Below are 20149 nucleotides of genomic sequence, written 5' to 3'. Positions count from 1 at the left end.
ATAATTCAAGCCACATTCTACCTATCTCAGCTTGGGTATTGCCCTTATTTCAGCCCCCAACCGCGCATGTAAGTTCCTCTCAATTTAGCTCCCCTTCATGGAAAAGAAGAGGAACATGACCTACACAGGACTTCTTTGATCGGCCAAGCGATGCTTAACTCCATCTTTCTGCCTTCAGTACGACTGAGGCTGGCACGAGAGGAGACTATAATGAGGAAATGGGGAAACCTGATTGAGCAAAAGTGAAAGGGACTAGAATTTTCTTTGGGTCCAGGGCACTTACCAGGTACTTTCCCGCTAGACTGTGAGCTCCCCTCAAGGTTATGAGCTCCTTGTGGGCAGGGAACATGTCTAGTAGAAGCAGCGTGGCTCAGTGGAAAGAGCACAGGCTTTGGAGTCAGAGGTCACGGGTTCAAATCCCGGCTCCGCCAATTATCAGCTGTGTGACTTTGGGCAAGCCACTTAACTTCTCTGTGCCTCAGTTACCTCATCTGTAAAATGGGGATTAAGACTGTGAGCCCCCCGAGGGACAACCTGATCACCTTGTAACCTCCCCAGCACTTAGCACTCTGCACATAGTAAGTGCTTAATAAATGCCATTATTATTATTATTATTACTAAGTCTACAGAAGTGCATTCTCCCAAGCATTTAGTCCAGCATCCTGCACACAGAAGCACTCGAAACATAACACTGATTGAGTCCTGATCTTGGGAGAAATCACAAAGGAGTTCACATTCTACTGAGCAAATATTGATAAGGATGAAAGAAAAAAAATTCACAAAACAGTAAACTACAGAAACCTTAATCACTCATGGCCAAATGTAGCTGGTGCCGACAAGATACACACACACACACACACACACACACACACACACACACACACACACCCCTTAATGCTAAGGAACCTCTGAGTAGCTTGAAAATCAATCAACTAATCAATCAATGGTATTTACTGAGCACTTGGTGTGCGCAGAGCACTGTTCTTAGTGTTCGAAAGACTACTTTGACAATCATATTTATTGAACATTTACAATGTGCAGAGCACTGTATTTAGCACTTGGGAGAGTACAAAATAACAGAGTTGGTAGACATGTTCCCCACCCACAATGAGCTTACAGTCTAAAGGGGGAGATAGACACTAATATAAATGAATAAATTACAGATATGTAATAAGTCCTGTGGAGTTGAGGGAGGGGTGAATAAAGGGGTCAAATCCAAGTGCTAGGGTGACACAGAAGGGAGTGGGAGAAGAGGAAATGAGAACTTAGGGAAGGAATGCGTCTATTTATTGTAATTTTGTACTTTCCCAAGTGCTCAGCACGCAGTAAGAGCTCAATAAACACTATTGAATGAAAGGAGATGTGCTCTTAATAATAGAAACTTGAGGGCAGGTGATCTGGGAAGCTTCCATTCTTCTAGTGTAGGGTAGCCCACTCACCTCCTCAATCACCCAGTCAGAGGTTTTGTTGATCATGGTGAGGAGAGCGGATAGGAGGGACAGAGCTGGCGAGAGCCTTGAAACTCAGTGTAAGGATTTTCTTGTTGATGGGGTGAGAATGAGAAATATTTGAATAGTGGAAAGATGTGAATTTAAAGACACGCTGATATAATCCGGGTTATAGAAAGTGGAATAAATTGGAGGTGAGAAGAACCACCTGCAACTGCGCCTGGAAGGAGCACACTTCGCCCCAGTCCCTCACCCTTCCTCAGTGGGAATACCTTCCTTCCCTGCAGCAGTGTCGACTGCCAGGGACAATCCCTGCATAAGACTGGCAGATGGAGCAAGCCACGCTTGGGTGCGGAGACAAGAAAGGCTGATGGCACAGGAAGAGGCCAGGTGAGGGTGGTGGGGAGGAGAAAATAGAGTCAATCAATCCATCAACTGCACTTCCTAAGCGTTTACTGTGTACAGGGCAAAGTATTAAGTGCTTGGGAGAGTACAAAATAACGGAGTTGGCAGACACTTTCCCTGCCCACAACGAGCTTACAATCCAGAGGGAGAGACAGACATTAATATAAATAAATACAATAAACACAATAAATAAAATCAGAGCCTGCAACTCTGCTGCTGCTTTCTAACCCAAGGGGCTAGGGCACCCAGCAAATATTGCTTGGGACACATCTTCTGCTCCCAGGCAGGATCTCATTCATTCATTCAATCGTATTTATTGAACACTTACTGTGTGCAGAGCACTGTACTAAGCATTTGGGAGAGTACAATATAACAATTAACGGACTCATTTTCTGCCCACAACAAGCTCACAGTCCCTCCCTGCATCTTTGCTTGTTCTCTCCTCCCATCCATCCCCACCCCATTCCCTTTTCAGTCTGCTAGTCTCTGCACCTGCTGTTTCCCCTGGCAACCAGGGGGAAACTCAAAATTCCTGATTTGGGGAGAAAGCAAATAGTCTCTTTTCCAGATAGGTGAGAAGGTCATAGGTTCTAATCCTGGCTCCACCGCTTTTCTGTTGTGTGACCTTGGGCAAGTCGCTTCACTTCTCTGTGCCTCAGTTACCTCATCTGTAAAATAGGGAGTGAGACGGTGAGCCCCACATGGGACAGGGACTGTGTCCAACCCAATTTGCTTGTATCCACCCCAGTGCTTGGAACAGTGTCTGGCATATAGGATACGTTTAACAAATACCATCAAAATCAAATAAATAAATAAAGGGCCGAGAGCTGAGGTTCTGCTCTTAACATGTCCAGAAGCTGGGGCTGGACACTTGTAGGGTCGGTGAGTGGGTCGCCGTCCCCTGATAAAGACCCCCTAACTGACGAGACATGCAGCTACTCACTTGACTGGCCCGTCCGTGGATCCTCAGCCCAGAAAACAGAAGAGAATGCCACTGGGGGCTTGGTGTGTCACTAGAGGGGTCTGGATGTCCTTGCAGATCAAACAGAGAAGGAGTGTGGCCTAATGGATAGAGCACAGGCCCAGGAATCAAAAGGACCTAGCGTGGCTCAGTGGAAAGAGCCCGGGCTTAGGAGTCAGAGGTCGTGGGTTCTAATCCCAGCTCTGCCACTTATCATCTGTGTGACTTTGGGCAAGTCACTTCACTTCTCTGTGCCTCAGTTACCCCATCTGTAAAATGCGGATTAAGACTGTTGAGCCTCACATCGGGCAACCTGATCACCTTGTATGCCCCCCAGCGCTTCGAACAGTGCTTGGCACCTAGTAAGCGCTTAACAAATACCATCATTATTATTATTCTATTCCCTGCTTTGCCACTCAGGCAAGTCACCTCACTTCTCTGTGCCCCGGTTAACTCATCTGTAAAATGGGGATTACGAATGGGAGCACCAGGTGGGACAGGGACTGTGTCCAATCTAATTAGTTTGTATCTATCAGTGCCAGGCACATAGTAAGTGCGTGCTTAACAAATATCATATTTAAAAAATGTATATATGTGCCTCTCCACCCTGGTCCCAATGCAACCTGGGTCTAATTCCAGTTTTGCCATTTGTCTGCTGTGTGACCTGCGTCTCAGTTACTTCTTCTGTAAAATGGGAATAAAATTCCCTTTCTCCCTCCTTCTTAGACTACAAGACTCATGTGAGACAGGGACTGAGTCCAATCGGATTGCATGGTATCTACCCCAGTACTTACTACATGCTTGACACATAGAAAGCACTTACATACCATAATTATCATTACTACTGTTATTATTAATCAATCAATCAATCAATCAATCAATCGTATTTATTGAGCGCTTACTGTGTGCTGAGCACTGTACTAAGCGCTTGGGAAGGACAAGTTGGCAACATATAGAGACAGTCCCTACCCAACAGTGGGCTCACAGTCTAAAAGGGAGAGACAGAGAACAAAACCAAACATACTAACAAAATAAAATAAATAGAATAGATATGTACAAGTAAAATAAATAAATAAATAGAGTAATAAATATGTACAAACATATATACATATATACAGGTGCTGTGGGGAAGGGAAGGAGGTAAGATGGGGAGGATGGAGAGGAGGACGAGGGGGAGAGGAAGGAAGGGGCTCAGTCTTATTACTAGTAAGAATCAGAATATTAATCTGTCAGAGATGAGGACGTTCTGGAGGCTCTGCAGGAGTTGTTCCTTCCTCTCTCTTTCTCTGCTTCCATTAATGACATCATAGCTAGGAGGAAGTGATGACACCACACATTATGTTGAGGAGACCCACAAATATTAATTAGCCTGGGGACCATTCCAGTTTCAAAGTTTTCAGGTCAAACCTCCAGTGAAAACCATTCCTGCATTTCTGACCTAATCTGCCACCCCCATCTCTTTCTCCCCTCCCCATCTCCATCCTCAAAGGGGAACTTTATTCAATGGCTGGTTTTGTTTAAAAGTAATGTCTGCAGAAAGGCTCCAGAAGGGTTACAGCAACTGCTGAGAAAGTAAAGTGTCACTCACGATCAGGTTGGATTCTGTGAGATCAGGAGGGCAGCAGAGAGGAGAAAGGGCAGGCTGGCAAACTGCAAAGAAATCCGTGCTCCTGGATTTGGAGTGTAAGGAATTAGGTGATTTTATTAGACGAGTTTAAGATAAATATTGCCTGTGGGACCCCTGGAATCACACCGGATGCAGAATGAACAGATGTGCTTTCCCTCTCTGGAGCTATTCCACACTTTCTGAGTGGTGCTCATGGATATCACTTTTCTTAACTAAGGCTTACGCTAACAAACATAGCCCAAACCTAGGGCCTGGGGCATATGGAATTAACAAGATATTATTCGATATGGAACACTAGCGGGGAAATCAGTAGGCATTGAAGTAATTCAAAATGATTTCAGGACGAAGGATGAGAAAGGAAAACTGGTGAGCAGTGAAGCTCTGCATATCCTAGCAATTCTGTTGGGGAGAGGTTTTGTGATGGATTTTTTTCCAAAAGGCAAACAAGTATGCTACCAGTTCTGCTCCCAAGACATTGCCAATTCCTTCTGCGGTAGGTGCTCATTTCCACTTCTCCCACTCCCTTCTGCATCACCCTTCCACTAGGTTTTTCACCCTTTTTCCACCCCTCTCTCAGCCCCACGGTACTTATGTACATATTCGTAACATTTATTTATCTTAATGCCTGTCTCCCCCTCTAAGCTATAAGGTCCTTGTGGGCAGGGAACATGTCTATTGTTATACTATACTCTCCCAAGTGCTTAGAACAGTGCTCTGCACACAGTAAGTGCTCAATAAATACCACTGATTGATGTGCAATATGAACTGTCGGGAAAAATGTCTTTAAAACTAGCAGAGCCCCAGGTCTGTTTCTGAAGAGCTTCTTGGTGGCCCAATTTGCAAAAGCTGTATGGTCAGTGGAAAAGCTTTTCAACAACCAACACTTGATCTCTGCTCTGCCATTCTCCTGCAAACACCATGGTACATGGACTGTGTCTAACCTGATTAGCTTGTATTTACCCGAGTACTTAGAACAGTGCTTGGCACATGCTAAGCAATTAACAAGACTTCCCTATCTGTGGAATTTAGGTCTCAGCAGCTAAGTAAAGTGATGAGAGGTTTCTACATGCTTCCCTAAAAGAAAAACACTTTGGAAACTTCATTTTATCTCAGAGCATGAAAAACATGATCAACCTATCTAATTGAGAGAAAAAACTGCACTAGATTTTCCTCTGAAAGTGATTTTTATAACCTAGTTAGAAAACTTGAAAGCCTTTCAAGTCCGGGGAAACAGCCACTTAAGATATTTGGAGAAACTGGTCATTTTAGGTTAAGCCTATTCTTTCCTACTAAAGATAGAAGAAATGGGCCAAAGATTAAATATTCAAATGTATAATTATTCAAGTGTATAATACAGACCATTCATCTCCTCAAACTGGTATAGGTGGCATTATTACTGATTATTTATTATTTCTGATTTTTAAAAGCGTGTCCTTTGCTTTACTCTCGGTAAGACTAATAAGAGAAAAATGATGGATCTATCCACAATCAGTGATATATAAACGCCCCCTGCCCACTGCCCACCACTCAATTTGGTAGAACTTTTTAGTGCAGTATTACTTTACATTAATGTAGCACATTTCATCTGAAGAGGTCAAAGCACTTTGTAAGCGTTTTTTCCCTCCTTTTCTACAACTCCCAACAGAGGCAACTACGGGTAGGAGAAAAAGAATGGAGTTCAGAGGTGTTAAGGAACTTTCCCAAGGTTGTGTAGCACATAAAGAGAAGCAACATAAGCCCAGTGGGAAGAGCACAAATCTGGGAGACCCAAGGAACCAGGATCTAATCCGGGGGCCTGCCACTTGTCTGTTTCACGGCCTTGGGTAAATCACTTCAACTTCTCTATGGCTTAGTTACCTCATCGGTAAAATGGGGATTCAATACCTGTTCTCCCTTCCCCTAGACTGTGATCTCTGTGTATCACAACCACTGGGTCCATCCTAATTATCCTGTAACTACCCCAGTGCTTAACTACAGTGCTTTGCACACAGTAAGAACTTAACAAATATTGTTATTATTATTAACTAAGGTGAGGAAGGGACCCTGGCACCCTTAATTCCAGAATGGGAATCTCAGGTGCCAGGGTAGCTAATTAGACCTTCTTTGGGCTGGGCAGGGGAATTGTGCCCATAGCATTTTTCTACACAGTGGGAGCTGCTTCGTAGGCTTTTATTTATGGGTTTCATTTTTGGATTTCTAAAAAGGCGCTATTTTGCTCAACCAGCCTCAGGGCATGGGTACTCAGAGAAATAAAGAAACGTGGATAAAAATACTAAAATCCGTGGAACACACCAAGCGGCAATAATGAACCAGCACAGAATAGCTTAAGCAGTGTCAACCAGCAGGATAACTCACACTCTTTAGAAAAGAATCAAATTGGGGACAGAGACTGAAACTAACCACAAGAAGCTCAATATAAGGCAAAGAGTGGGAAGGGAGTGTGCTTGGGGAGAAATCAACCACATAAATGGGAAGAGGCTGGCTCTATTAGAGTTTGGCAGAAAAAGATCTGGTGGGGTCAAAGTTGAGAAGCTGAACCAAATTCAGGAGTGAAGGAGCACTGACGAGAAAGCCAGTCCGATAAGAAGATGTGTGCAAAGGGGACAAATGAGCAGCGGAGAACATGTTTCAGCCTTCTGTGTTCTCAGCTCTGATCAGATCAATCACTGGTATTTATTGCATGTTTACTGTGTACTAAGTGCTTGGGAGAGTAAAATATAATAGAGTTGACCCATTACCACGATGAGCTTATGGTCTAGAGTCTCTCTGGAGACATAGTCCTGCCCTGGGATAGCTCCAGGACTTGAGAAGGAGGTGATGAAATTTGGGGAAAACTCACAGGAGAGTAGCCACATTTATTACCAAAACCAATGAGGAATGAGAGTAAAAGACCTGGGAACATTTACATTTAGCCTGGCCAAGAAAAAGCTGACCAAACAAAAGTCTTTGAGTAAATAAAGGAACAGTCTCCCGAAAATGGGGATCAGCTATTTCCGTGTTCTTGTTCTCTGTCTCTCTGTCTCTGTCTCTCTGTCTCTGTCTCTGTCTCTGTCTCTCTCTCTCTCTCTCTCTATTTGTTAAGTGCTTACTATGTGTCAGGCACTGTACTGAGAGCTGGGGTAGATACAAGTTAATCAAGTCGGACACAGCCCCTGTCCCACATGGGGCTCACAGTCTCAATCCCCATTTTACTGATGAGGGAACTGAGGCACAGAGAAATTAAGTGACTTGCCCAAGGTCATACAGCAGACTAGTGGCAGAACTGGGATTAAAACCCAGGTCCTTCTGACTCTCAGGCCCGTGCTCTGTCCACTAGGACAGGCTGCTTCCTTCTCCTGAGGACTGAAAAAGAGGAAAGGGGTTTAATCTGGAGAAACTGGGAGTGTGGCTGAACATTAGACTTCCTTGACATTCATGACAGATTTTAGTTTTGGGAGTCCCTTAAAGTTCAGAAAGATCTAATTTTCTCCATATACTTTGTTCCAGCACTTAGTTCAGTGGCCCACACAGGTAATAAATACTAGTACTACCATTATTGACCTGGGGGTTTAAATAGCGGGTGGGTTAGGATACTTTCGGGGCCTTAGGTGTGGTCCTACCTGGAGGCAGGGGAAAGAAGGAAAAGACCTCTTCAGGACATCAAAAGGACATGATGTCCTGAAGAGGTCTTTTCAAACCTGGGACTCTACAGATCAACCCTCCAGATCATTCAAAAGGATCCTTGGGGTTGGAAAGCACCAGCGATATTGTTCCTGGAGAAGCTCCCAACAAACGTTGTCATGGAAAATTTGTGTCCCGAACCTGAGGTGCTTAAGAGTTGCTCCTATGCTTTAAGTACTCTCTTCCTGCTATACCTTGGGGGCCCAGATCATGTCTATTCATTCTATGGGACTCTCCCAGTGCTCTGAAATAATAATAATAATAATAATAGTAATAATAATGATGGCATTTATTAAGTGCTTACTATGTGCAAAGCACTGTTCTAAGCACTGGGGAGGTTACACAGTGATCAGGTTGTCCCACAGGGGGCTCACAGTCTTCATCCCCATTTTACCGATCAGGTAACTGAGGCACAGGGAAGTTAAGCGACTTGCCCAAAGTCACACAGCTGACAGTTGGCGTGAGAAAGCATGAGACACAAAACAAGCGTGGCGTGAGAAAGGAGGCAGGGAGGTCAATGAAGAGGCTGATGCAGGAGTCAAGGTGGGATACGGAAAGTGCTTGGCTCAGCTTGGCAGCTGTTTGGACAGAGAAGAAAGTCTGTGGGCAAGGAACTATCCACTAACTCTGTTTGTATTATACTCTCCCAAGCAGTTAGGTCAGGGTTCTGCACCCAGTAAGTGCTCAACAAATGCCACTGATTGATTTAAAAGTTGGAATTTAGCAATGCTGTGAAGGCAGAACCAACAGGATGTGGTAAGAGATTGACTATGTGGATGGGATCGGAGAGATGAGCCGAGAATAATGGCAAGATCGGGGGAATAGTGGTGTTGTCTACAGTGACAGAAAAGAAAGGGGGAGGGCAGGGTTTGGGTTGGAAGATGAGGAATTCTCTTTAGGACGTGTTAAGTTTGAGGCGTTGGTGGAACATAAAGGTAGACGTCCTGAATGCAGGAGGAAAAGCAAGATTGCAGAGAAGGAGAGAGGTCGGGGTTGAAGAGGTAGATTTGGGAATCGTCCCTGTGGAGGTGGTACTTGAAGCTGTGGGAGTGAATGAGTTCTCCAAGGGAGTGGAAACAATCACACCCTTGAAACCGACATCTTAAAACCCCGTGGGAAATCGTCTCTCACCCCAGCGAGTGATCAGCTTTTGGTCACGCAGCTTAGACAAGTACTGCCAAATGGGAGGTGTCCCCTTGCCCCCAAGATCCGCCCGGGACCCCATTGAGCGGCGGTCAAATGTCGCTTTCCCTCCATGTCCGGCTTCCACCTGGCCTAGCCATTAAAATTCCTCTTTCGCCACAGACCCCTTTTTAAAAATGAAAATCACAACCTTGGGACTCTTCCCCTCCTGCCCTGGATTTTACGAAGAAATCAGGAGTTCAGGACCTAGATAAATATTTCAAAAAATGAAAGTATCTGTGAGAGGAGTGGGTCCTTTCTATTTCCCAGAGCATTCTGAGTTCACGAAGAATGAGGGCAGGGGGATGGTGGGCTGCATCCTGAATTGTGGGGGGTTGTGGGGCGGGGGTGGGGGGAGAGGGGTCGGCACAGGCTGGTCGTCTCATGGCAGAGAGAGAGAGAGAGAGAACTTGGAATTCAACATCTGCACAGTGAGCTCTGCCAGAGCCCCGTCCCAAATAAATGCACTGTGTTCTCCCCGGTGCAATTAACTCTCACACACTGGCAGGTTTTGCTAGAAGATCATCAAGGTAGATTACTTTCCAGCATCTGAACTAAATACTTACAGGTGTTCTATCATCAGTTATTACTTACAAACTTCTGCATTTAGCCAGACATCCAGGCAAATGAATGATCTAATTTATGAATTATTTATAAGAAATTCACAGCATGCTCCTGGCGTCATCCGTGGCCTTTTCCAGGTCATATGACACCAATTAGAGCTGAATTTTAAATTATTCAATAACCCGCACTCTCTTGTCATTTAACATATAGATATCAATGCAGTAAACAAGTTAAATCTAATGGGCCCTGGAGGGTTCAGCCCCCTCCGCCCATCAGCAGCAGAAGCTCCATGCCACTGGTGGAAGAGGAAATAACAGAATGCAGCAGGCAGAGGAAGCATTTGTGAGGTTTTAATAACTTATTCTGGCTCCCTTAGGGATCTTGGCATAATTTAGGAGCAGGGAATCTAAAAGGCATTACCAGACATTGGTTATGAGATTAAGAAATTAGGCCACGCGAAAGAAGAGTAACGGTACCAAGACAACGACAAATGGTACCATCATAAAATGCCCCCTGCACACAGTCTTTGTCCTTGAATTCACACGGCCATGGGCCTCTCAGGTGTTACATCCCAGGGGAGTCTACGGCTGGGATGAGGATACCTAGCTGGCAGGCAGAACTACCGAGGATGGTCGGCGTGGGAAAGGGCCTGTCAGGAGCTATAGCATCTCCTGTCCTTCCATTACTACCCAATTTTACCCATGTGTGGAATTTCCAGCAATACCATGTTGCTACATTTCCAATTATGTTTCCAAGATGGATGATTCCTGGTGTTTCAAGCTAAGAGCAATCACTCATTCAATGGTATTTATTGAGAGCCCACTGTGGACTGAGAGCTTGGGAGAGCCCAATACAATAGAGTAATAATAACAGTAATAATAATGGTATTTAATAATAATGATGGCATTTATTAAGCATTTAGTATGTGCAAAGCACTGGGGAGGTTACAAGGTGATCAGGTTGTCCCCCGGGGGGGCTCACAATCTTAATCCCCATTTTACAGATGAGAAAACTGAGGCACAGAGAAGTTAAGTGACTTGCCCAAAGTCACACAGCTGACAATTGGCAGAGCTGGGATTTGAACCTACAACCTCTGACTCCAAAGCCCATGCTCTTTCCACTGAGCCATGCTGCTTCTCTATTTGTTAAGCATTTACTATGTGCCAGGAACTGTATTGAGCGCTGGGGTGGATACAAGCAAATCGGATTGCACACAGTCTCTGCCCCAGGTAGAGCTCAATCAATCAATCAATCATATTTATTGAGCGCTTACTATGTGCAGAGCACTGTACTAAGTGCTTGGGAAGTACAAATTGGCAACATATAGAGACAGTCCCTACCCAACAGTGGGCTCACAGTCTAAAAGCTCACAGTCTCAATCCCCATTTTACAGATGAGGTAACTGAGGCGCAGAGAAGCGAAGTGATTTGCCCAAGGTCACACAGCAGACAAGTGGCAGAGCCGGAATTAGAACCCATGACCTTCTGATTCCCAGGCCTGTGCACTATCCACAACGGCACGTTGCTTCTTTGATCCCTACCCAAAAGGGCCTTACAGTCTAGTGTGAGAGCCAGACATTAAAATAAATTACCAATGGCGGAAATGGCAGAGAATAGGGATGTGAAAATGAGTGCTGAGGAACCAGAGTAGGGGAGGGGTGAATATTGAAGTGCTTAAGGGAAAGAGACCCACGTGCATGAGTGATGCAGAAGTGAGGGCTTAGGGAAGGCCCCCTTGGAGGAGATGTGATTTTAAGAGTGGTTTGAAGATGGGGAGAGAGATGGTCTGTCAGATGTGAACGGGGGGCGGAGTTCTAGGCCAGAGAAAGGAAGTGGGCAAGGGGTCAGCGGCAAGGCGGATGAGACGGAGATACAGTGAGTAGGTTGGTGTGTGAGAAGCGAAATGTGCGCACTGGGTTGTGTGGGAGAAGAATGAGGTTAGGTGGCAGAGGGGGGAGAATCTGACTGAGATGGGAAGGGAAAGGGGAGTGGTAATAACTTCAGGGTGGGTTCCAAATGGGAAGCTTTCTATTAGCAATCAAGGTTATACTGGTGCAGCTACCCAGCTGACCTTAAATTCCATTTACTTCTTGGGAACACACACACACACACACACACACACACACACACACACACACACACACACACACACACAAGCACACACACACACCCCTTCCTTTAATGGCCCACCCTCCCCTCAGGACCTCAGCCCCAGAATCTAAGGCCCAGGTTGAAGACTGACTCCCTCTTTTCACAACTTGGTCACTAGCTTTGGAGTAGGAGGGGCATCACCGACAACAAGTGATGCAAAGAAGCCAAACGATGAGGCAAAGCTGTAAAATAACTGCCTTTTCAAATCAGCGAACGGCTACTTTAGGATTCTCATGAGAGATGCCAAAGTGTCTCAGAAACCAAAATCGCCATCTCACACGCTTGGTACTCTTGAAGATGGAAACCCAGAAGGGACAGGGCTCTGTTTAATCATTTCCTGTTCTGAATGGGGAAAGGTAAAAAGGCTTCACCTAGAGAATGAGTCCAAGGCAGAGAGGTCTCCCCCGGCAGGAACAACAGAGTGGGCCCCAAGAGGAGGCTCTGTAAGAGGAGCTATCTGGCAGGAGGACCAACCAGCATTTAGATTCTGTTAATGATCAGACTCAAAGAAATAATTCATGAGAAGAATACAGCACTTTTCATGCGGCTGCCCTTTTGATCTTACATTTGTAGGAAGTATCATGGGGCTAGCTAACGGTGGCCCCCATGACTCCGGTTGATTGACCTCTAATCTGCCCTTCCAGGAACAACCATGCCCAGAAACGACAACAAGCGTTGTGGGTTGACAGACATTTCAATGCAGTTCCTTTCAGGGGAGGCTAGCTCAGCGGATTGGTGTCAAATAGAAAAAAAAAAAAGTTTTACTTGGAGGGAATCTTCCAACACACTTTCCAGAAAGTGAAAAGTTGGGAATGAAAAGTTGATGGATAACGCTGTAGAATCTGACAGAAAGGCAGCCAATCACTTTGACTAGATCTCCTGGGAAGCAGGAGGCTGAGAGGGTGGAGATGGAGGAGCGGTAGAATACTCTCATTTTGTTTGCTAAGACGTTGCCGTGGGGAGGGAGACAATAAGAAGCGTGGATCAAGTTCTTGAGGCTTGCTGAGCTGGAAACAAGGTATCCGTTTTATCTACAATCCCTCTAACACACGTCATCGAAGAAATGCCAGGGAGTTTGAAATACGTCTGGGTCTCAAGTGCTCAGGACTTATTCTCCAGGATGAGAATTAGGAGGGAGAAAAATCAAAGCAGACAAAGGTTTAGCCCCTAAGAACTAGAGAAGGGGGAACTGGCAGACTATCAGAAGAAACTGACATCACTCAAAAAAAGGACCATAGGAATTACGGGTGAGCTTCACGTCTGCTTGGAGAACAAAGTCGGTTTGCAGGCAGGTGATGCTGAAGAGAGCTAATGGAGGATTAATGAGATCCCAGCCAGTCCCTGCTGGGTAACTGAGATATTCCCTTGCCTTAAGCAGGGTAAACCCAACCAATCAATCAATCAGTCCTATCTACTGAGTGCTTTCTGTATGCAGAGCACTGAACCAAGCACTTGGGAAACTATAACAGAGTTGGTAAACACATTCCTTGTCCACAATGAGTTTACAGTCTAGAGGGGGAGATGGACATTCAAATAAATTACAGATATGTACATTAGTGTTGTGGGGATGAGGCTGGGGTGAATAAAGGGTATAATATGAGACCGTTGTGGGGTAGGGACCATCTCTATATGTTGCCGATTTGTAATTCCCAAGCATTTAGTACAGTGCTCTGAACATAGTAAGCACTCAATAAATACGATTGAATGAATGAAATCCAAGTGCAAGGTCAATGAAGAAGGGAAAGGGAGTACGGAAAGTGAGGACTTGGTAGGGAAAAGCTTCTTGGAGGGGATGAATCAGAGGTGCATTCTGTCTTTCAGGCCACAGAGGAATCACCCAATTACCGCTGGAGTGGCAACGGACCACAAGTCAACACACCCTCCCTGTACTAGATAGAGTGCACTATCTTCAGAAAAGTTGAGTCACGAATCAAACCACTACACGGCATAAGGCAGTGATGTAAAATGGCAATAAGAAGACTGCAGCAAATGGGAGGGCACAGGAGGCAACTTCCAATAAGAAAAGAAAACAGCTTTGCCATTACATCCCCAGCCAAGAAGCCACAGATCCTTTAATCTAGCTAAATTAAATAAATGGCCCTGTAAACTTTGCCCTTGGCAGCCAGGCTGCTGAATGTCATTAACCAATCATGTATCTCATAACCGAAAGCAAAATCCACGATGCCCCACGGACACAAATGCGGACAAGAAGAACCGAAAGTTAACACCCAGAGACCCCCACAGGCTGAACAACTATTTAAAAAAAATTGTCAGATGATTGAACTGCTGCTACAGGACACCCCAAGGAATAAACCAGGCTGCCACATTCTGAGAAACCCAGCCTTGAACTCAGGAGAACAGGTTAAGGAGCTGGGGATACACCATTGTCTTTAGAACTGATGGGAATTGCTCTTTCCCCTTCACTCATCTTGACTTCTAGGTTTGAGTCTAGCGGATTCGATACCCATTCTCTTTGTCACTTAGACTGGACCCCGTGTAACGACCATAGTGCTTGGCACAGACAAATACCATAATCATTATTATTAGTAATAGTTCTCTAGGTTTTAAAATCAGGCTCAAATAATCCAGGACACAAACAAATAGGTCTCCTGCTGTTACAAAAATCCAAAAAACCCTGACTTCCCTTTTATTCATGTGATTTTCAATTGCTGAGGTCAAAGGTTAGCAATTTGCCCCCCTCCACCCCCCACCCACCTCACCGCCACAAGCAACCCAACCATTTTCCAGGTTTCACGGATGTCAGCACTTGGGAAATTACAGAATATGCATTAGCCTTATGCTTTCAATTTCCTGAAGTGCTTTTATAATTCTTATCTCATCTGGGCCTCACAACATCCCTCTGAGGTAGAGACAGGTGCTATTTTCCACAACTGCACAGATGAAGAAATGGAGGCACAAAGAGGTTCAATGGTTTGCACAGGCTCACCAAGGAGGCCAGTGGCCGAGCTGGGACTAGAACCTAGATCTCCTGACTCCAAGATCTGTGTTCTTCCAACTAAGTTCCACCGCATCCTGGGAGTGGAACCCTATATCCATTAGACCCAACTCTTGATTAATTTTGGGACTGGGGACCAAGAAATCCCCAAATAATGTCCAAATCTGATTTCAGACAGTTTCCTATTTCATCCTTCGCCACTCTTTACCTGTCCGAGACATCTTTCGCAAAAAGACCTGGCTTAACTTTCATCCCCTTGCCCCGGCCCCCATCCTCCCGAACCCCAACCAGCCTCAAAGAAGGGTCTCAGAGCAGCAAAACAACCAAAGGGCAAGTAGTAAGTGGCAGAGGGTCAGAATAACCCACAAACTGGATAGCCATCCCCTGTATAATTAAGCATCACCTGGGCTTCTTTTAGGGAGGTGTGAAGAGTGAGGCCCAAACTGGCCCCAGAAAAATCCTGATTATAAACCTATTAATTTAGGAGGCCTCTCTGTTCATTGTGTTCAACGCTAACATTCTGGCGGGGGACACCTGGAGTGATGGCAGCTGGGAACAGCGGCTAATGAATCCCCAGTGGGAGCTGGGTCTTGTCCTCAACCGGGAAAGCTGGGGGAGGCAGGTAGCGTGAGGTTAAATGATTTGCCCAGAGCCCCAATGGGTATTAGAGGCAGGTTCTGAAGAGCTGATCTTAGCTGCTCTCATCTTCTTTGCGAACATCTGCCTCTTGCCTCCACCAGGCTCCGCTTCTCGGGCTGGGGACGCAGACTTCATGGTCGGATGGCAGAAACGGGGGCTGCCGAACCTTCCCAGGGAGACAAAGAAATGAAGCGGGACTGGCGAAAGGGGAGTGGGGTCTGGCAAAGCACCCGAGGAGCCACCGAAAAACTACCTGATGAGAAGGGTGATGTGTTAAAAAGCATAGGTGAACAGCAAAACGAAGGGGAAATGTTAGAAGTGCTGCTCAGTAGTCACAGAAATTTAAATGAATTTCTTTTCCCCAGGCAGACAAGTGTGACACCGTCACCTCTCCCTAGCCCGGTAGTTTAGCATTAAATTAAAACCAGATTTTAATGCTGCAGATTAGATCTGGAAGTCAGTTACCACGCTCCTCGCAAGTGAAAAAAAGGACTCCACAGCAGGCTTCCCTAGCACAGGGCAGAGCTGAAGTTCTCTGGGAAGGAAGCAAAGCAAGACTGCGATCGCCAAATGAGTCCACTCATTAAAATCACTGAGGATTATGTATGGTCCTGATGGCTGACATTCATGTCCTTTATTAGATTTTTAATGACTGGCTAGAGAAGTTACAGACTCTTACTGAAATTGAAAATTCTTAATGGCCCAACTGATAATTAACTAACTAATAAAGACCTCGGGACGAAATAGTATGAAATGCTAAATGTCAAAAATCCATGATTTCCTTTCCATTCCCGATGCCCTGAATGCCTCCCCGCTGCAGATGACTGGGCACCTTTAATTCAACAAATATTTTAGGTGAGGCTCCAGGCTCAACCTCAAGTCCTGACAGGGCCAGGAGGCAAACCAATCGGATCTCCTCAACCACCACTTCCATTTCATGATGATGAATAAGATTAATAGTTTCCTGCTGTTTTGCCATTTCCTAAAGTAGTGTTAAATTACAAATTTACAGGGGAGGTAAGTGTAGTGTAGGAAACAGCCAACTAAAAAGGGCAAAAATGTAGTGTGGTTTTCCTGAGATAATGCCATAAGACAATCTCAGCTCCTTAGGGGGCTCATGGCACACCGTAGAGCTTCTCAAGTGTCAGAAATCCTAGGGTGACGCTTATTTTATGATGGGATTATCTAATGCTAATCACACCCCTGGAGCCACCTATAATAAAGAGTCCTGAAATATTCCTATTTTTAATTATTTTGCTTCTTAGAGAAACAACTTCAAGAATCAAAAGGAGAAACCGAACACGACAATTTCTTTGAAGGCAAGCTGCAGATGAAAACGGAAGAGTTTAGAAGCCCTGAAAGCCAGAAAGTTCTGAAACTGTTAACTCCCTGTTGCCTCTCAAAAGCCCAACCCTCAGTAGAGGAATGATGGTCCATAAATCAGTCAATCAGTGATATTTATTGAGCGCTTTCTGTGCGCAGAGCACCATACTAAGTACTTGGGAGGCATGAACATGTTTGAAAGCAGTGGGGAAGAAACCACTGGAGCACAAACAGTTGAAGTTGGTGGTCAGTGAAGGAAGAAGGGAGGGGGAAAGTATTTTCATAAGGAGTGAAAGAATGGGGTCAGGGGGTGGATTTTGAGATCTCCTCTTGAGTTACTGCTGGGAAGGATGGGAGAGTTGAAGAAGGGGCAGGAGGAGGAAGGGACTGGAAAGGAGCAAGGGAGATTTTAGGGAGATCTCGCCTGACTGTTTCAATATTTTCAATAAAGTTGGTAGCCAGGTCATTAGGGGCAAGGTTTGGGGGAGGCAGGAGGGCAGGGGGTGTGAGGCCACCCGCACAAAGTGGAGAATGTTCAGAGGTCACAGCTGTGCTGGGACTATTAGGTGCTGTGCTGCGATATCCCTGAAACTCTGCTCTTCTAGCCATGGGACCTATAGCATATACGTACCCCTGTCCACCCCCTTTTATGTTCATGTGGCATTTATATTTTTCAATTTTTTTCCTCATGAGTTTATAGCCAGTCCTCTTTCCCCTTTTATTCTTTAAATTTCACCCATGTAGTTTTTCATTCATTCATTCCATCATATTTATTGAGCGCTTATTGTGTGCAGAGAATTGCACTAAGCGCTCGGAAAGTACAAATCGGCAACATATAGAGACAGTTCCTACCCAACAGTGGGCTCACAGTCTTTCCCATTCCTTAGTAGAGTGTTTTGTATATGGAAAGAGCTTTCAGCCACCTCATTTGCCCCTTGCCTCTGGCCTCTTCCCACTCCAGTCTAGCCTATTTGCTGCTGCATGGACCATCCATTCTTCCCCCTTTATGATGACTTCCTCGGGGAGCCATCTACTTTGATAGCTCCAGCTGCCTCCTCTCTGCCAATGACTCCCAAACAGTTCGTGTTTGCCCCAAACTCCCACCTCCAATGGCTTCACCTTTCCATATTCATCAAGCAAAAGGCCACTCTTGCCTTCAAGGCTCTCAACCAGCTTTCCTCATCTCCCAGAGTAAGTTCGGCAGCTGCTAACTGCTATGTGCCTTAGTTACCTTATCCGACTGTGAGTCCCAGGTGGGATAAGGACCATGTCCAACCTGATTATCTTGTATCTACCCCAGTGCCTCATACGGTACTTGGCACAGAGTAAGCACTTAACAAATAATAATAATAATAATAGTATTTGTTAAGCACTTACTATGTGCAAAGCACTGTTCTAAGTGCTGGGGGAATACAAGGTGATCAGGTTGTCCCACGTGGGGCTCACAATCTTAATCCCCATTTTACAGATGAGGTAACTAGGGCACAGAGAAGTTAAGTGACTTGCCCAAAGTCACACAGCCGATAAGTGGTGGAGCCGGGATTAGAACCCATGACCTCTGACTCCCAAACCCGGGCTCTTTCCACTGAGCCACGCTGCTTCTCTATCAAAGAGAATAAATATCATAGGAAAAAAAACTGTACCTCACTTTCAACTTTCTGGCCCCCATCCCCTCGCTCACAACGTATCTCCAATCCAGTATCCATTCACCAAAAACCCATGAGCTTAGGCAATTTAGGCTTACCACCAACAATTAACTGAACTGGGGAATGAACAGAAATTATCTCAACATTTTCAACTCTCCCTATCTTCAAAGCCCTCCTTAAAAATCATCCAAATTGTATCAGCCCAAGGGCCACCCCCAGCGCTAGCATATTTTTTTTTCAAATGGTATTTGTTAAGTGTTTTGTGCCAGGCACTGTTCTAAGCGCTGGGCTAGATATGAGGTAATAAGGTTGGACACAGTCCATGTCCCACATAGGGCTCACAGTCTTAGTCCATATTTTACAGATGAGGTAACTGAGGCATGGAGAAATTAAATGACTGGCCCAATGTCACAGAGCAGACAGGTGGCCGAGCTGGGATTAGAACCCAGGTCCTTCTCACTCCCAGGCCTGGGCTATATCCACTAGGCCGTGGTATTTCTCTACCTCGACTTGTACAGCTTTTGTCTTATTGCTCTGAACTCCAGAGCTGCTCTCCAATTTTGCTCTGAATGGCTCCTCGGCTTTGGTGCCAATTAGGGCATCCTGGCAGAAATAGAGAAGCGTCTGTGAAACCCCCTGCCCCAACCCATGACCAACACCAGTACACTCGTTTCCAGGGCCTCGAGAAATGCAGTTTCCCAGAACAATTATTCCACTGCACCCTTGTCAATCCAGTCTTTTATACCCCGGATCCCTCCAGTTTCTGGCACTACGATCCTAGATCGATTGTGATCCACCTCGGCTAAACCCTCAGCCTTTCGCAATGGTTCTGACAGAACTTTGGAGGCAGGATGGCAAGAAAGCAGTTTTCTCTCCCGCTGTTATGTTTTCATTTACGATCGTCGTCTGAGTGACTGGATACTGGGAGCGTAGATGGTAGGAAAATACTTTCCTGAAGAGAATTTATAGTCAGGTTGGCTATGTGTATGGTAATTTTCCTTCTAAGAGGAATCTGAATCATTTGGTTTCAAGTCTCCACAATCAAGCTATATTTCCAATCTCTAACGTTCTGACAAAGACTTCTGGAATGAAATGGAGGAGAAAATTGAGTTAAAATGAATTGTGAAATCTACCTTCCTGAGTCAGCAATTCCTGGCCCATGGCAGCTACTTATGATCTTTGACCCTATTTAAAAGGTAGACTTACATAAAGGTGGTAATGAGAACACGGAGGTCACTGTATTATGCTCTTTAGCAGTACCCTACCACTCCTGGGATGAAAATGGCAACGTTTGAGAAAACAGACTATATATTTTTTTTAATGGTGTTTGTTAGGCATTTACCAAGTGCTCAGGTACTGTACCTAGCGCTGGGCTAGATATGATATAAACAGGTTGGACACAATCTACGCACCAAATGAGGTTCATAGTCTTAATCCCCATTATACAGTTGAGGTAACAGGCACAGAGAAGTGAAGCAATTTGCCCAAGCTCATACAGCAGACAAGTGGAGGTGCCAGGATTAAAACCCAGGTCCTCTGACTCCCAAGCCTGGGCTCTATCCACTAGACCACACTGCTTCTCCTTTGA

At 45.3% G+C, this 20149-nt stretch overlaps 1 protein-coding gene across 1 annotated transcript in view; it reads right to left on the bottom strand.

Annotated features, from left to right (window-relative positions):
- KIAA1328 (KIAA1328 ortholog) overlaps positions 1–20149 on the bottom strand; it is a 338663-nt gene that overhangs the window by 89907 nt on the left and 228607 nt on the right. The window lies entirely within an intron of this gene.

The sequence above is a fragment of the Tachyglossus aculeatus genome, chromosome 3 (assembly GCF_015852505.1).
Source record: "Tachyglossus aculeatus isolate mTacAcu1 chromosome 3, mTacAcu1.pri, whole genome shotgun sequence".
Lineage (NCBI taxonomy): Eukaryota > Metazoa > Chordata > Mammalia > Monotremata > Tachyglossidae > Tachyglossus > Tachyglossus aculeatus.
Note: the sequence above shows the minus strand (reverse complement) of the source record. Positions and strands in the feature narration are given on the sequence as shown.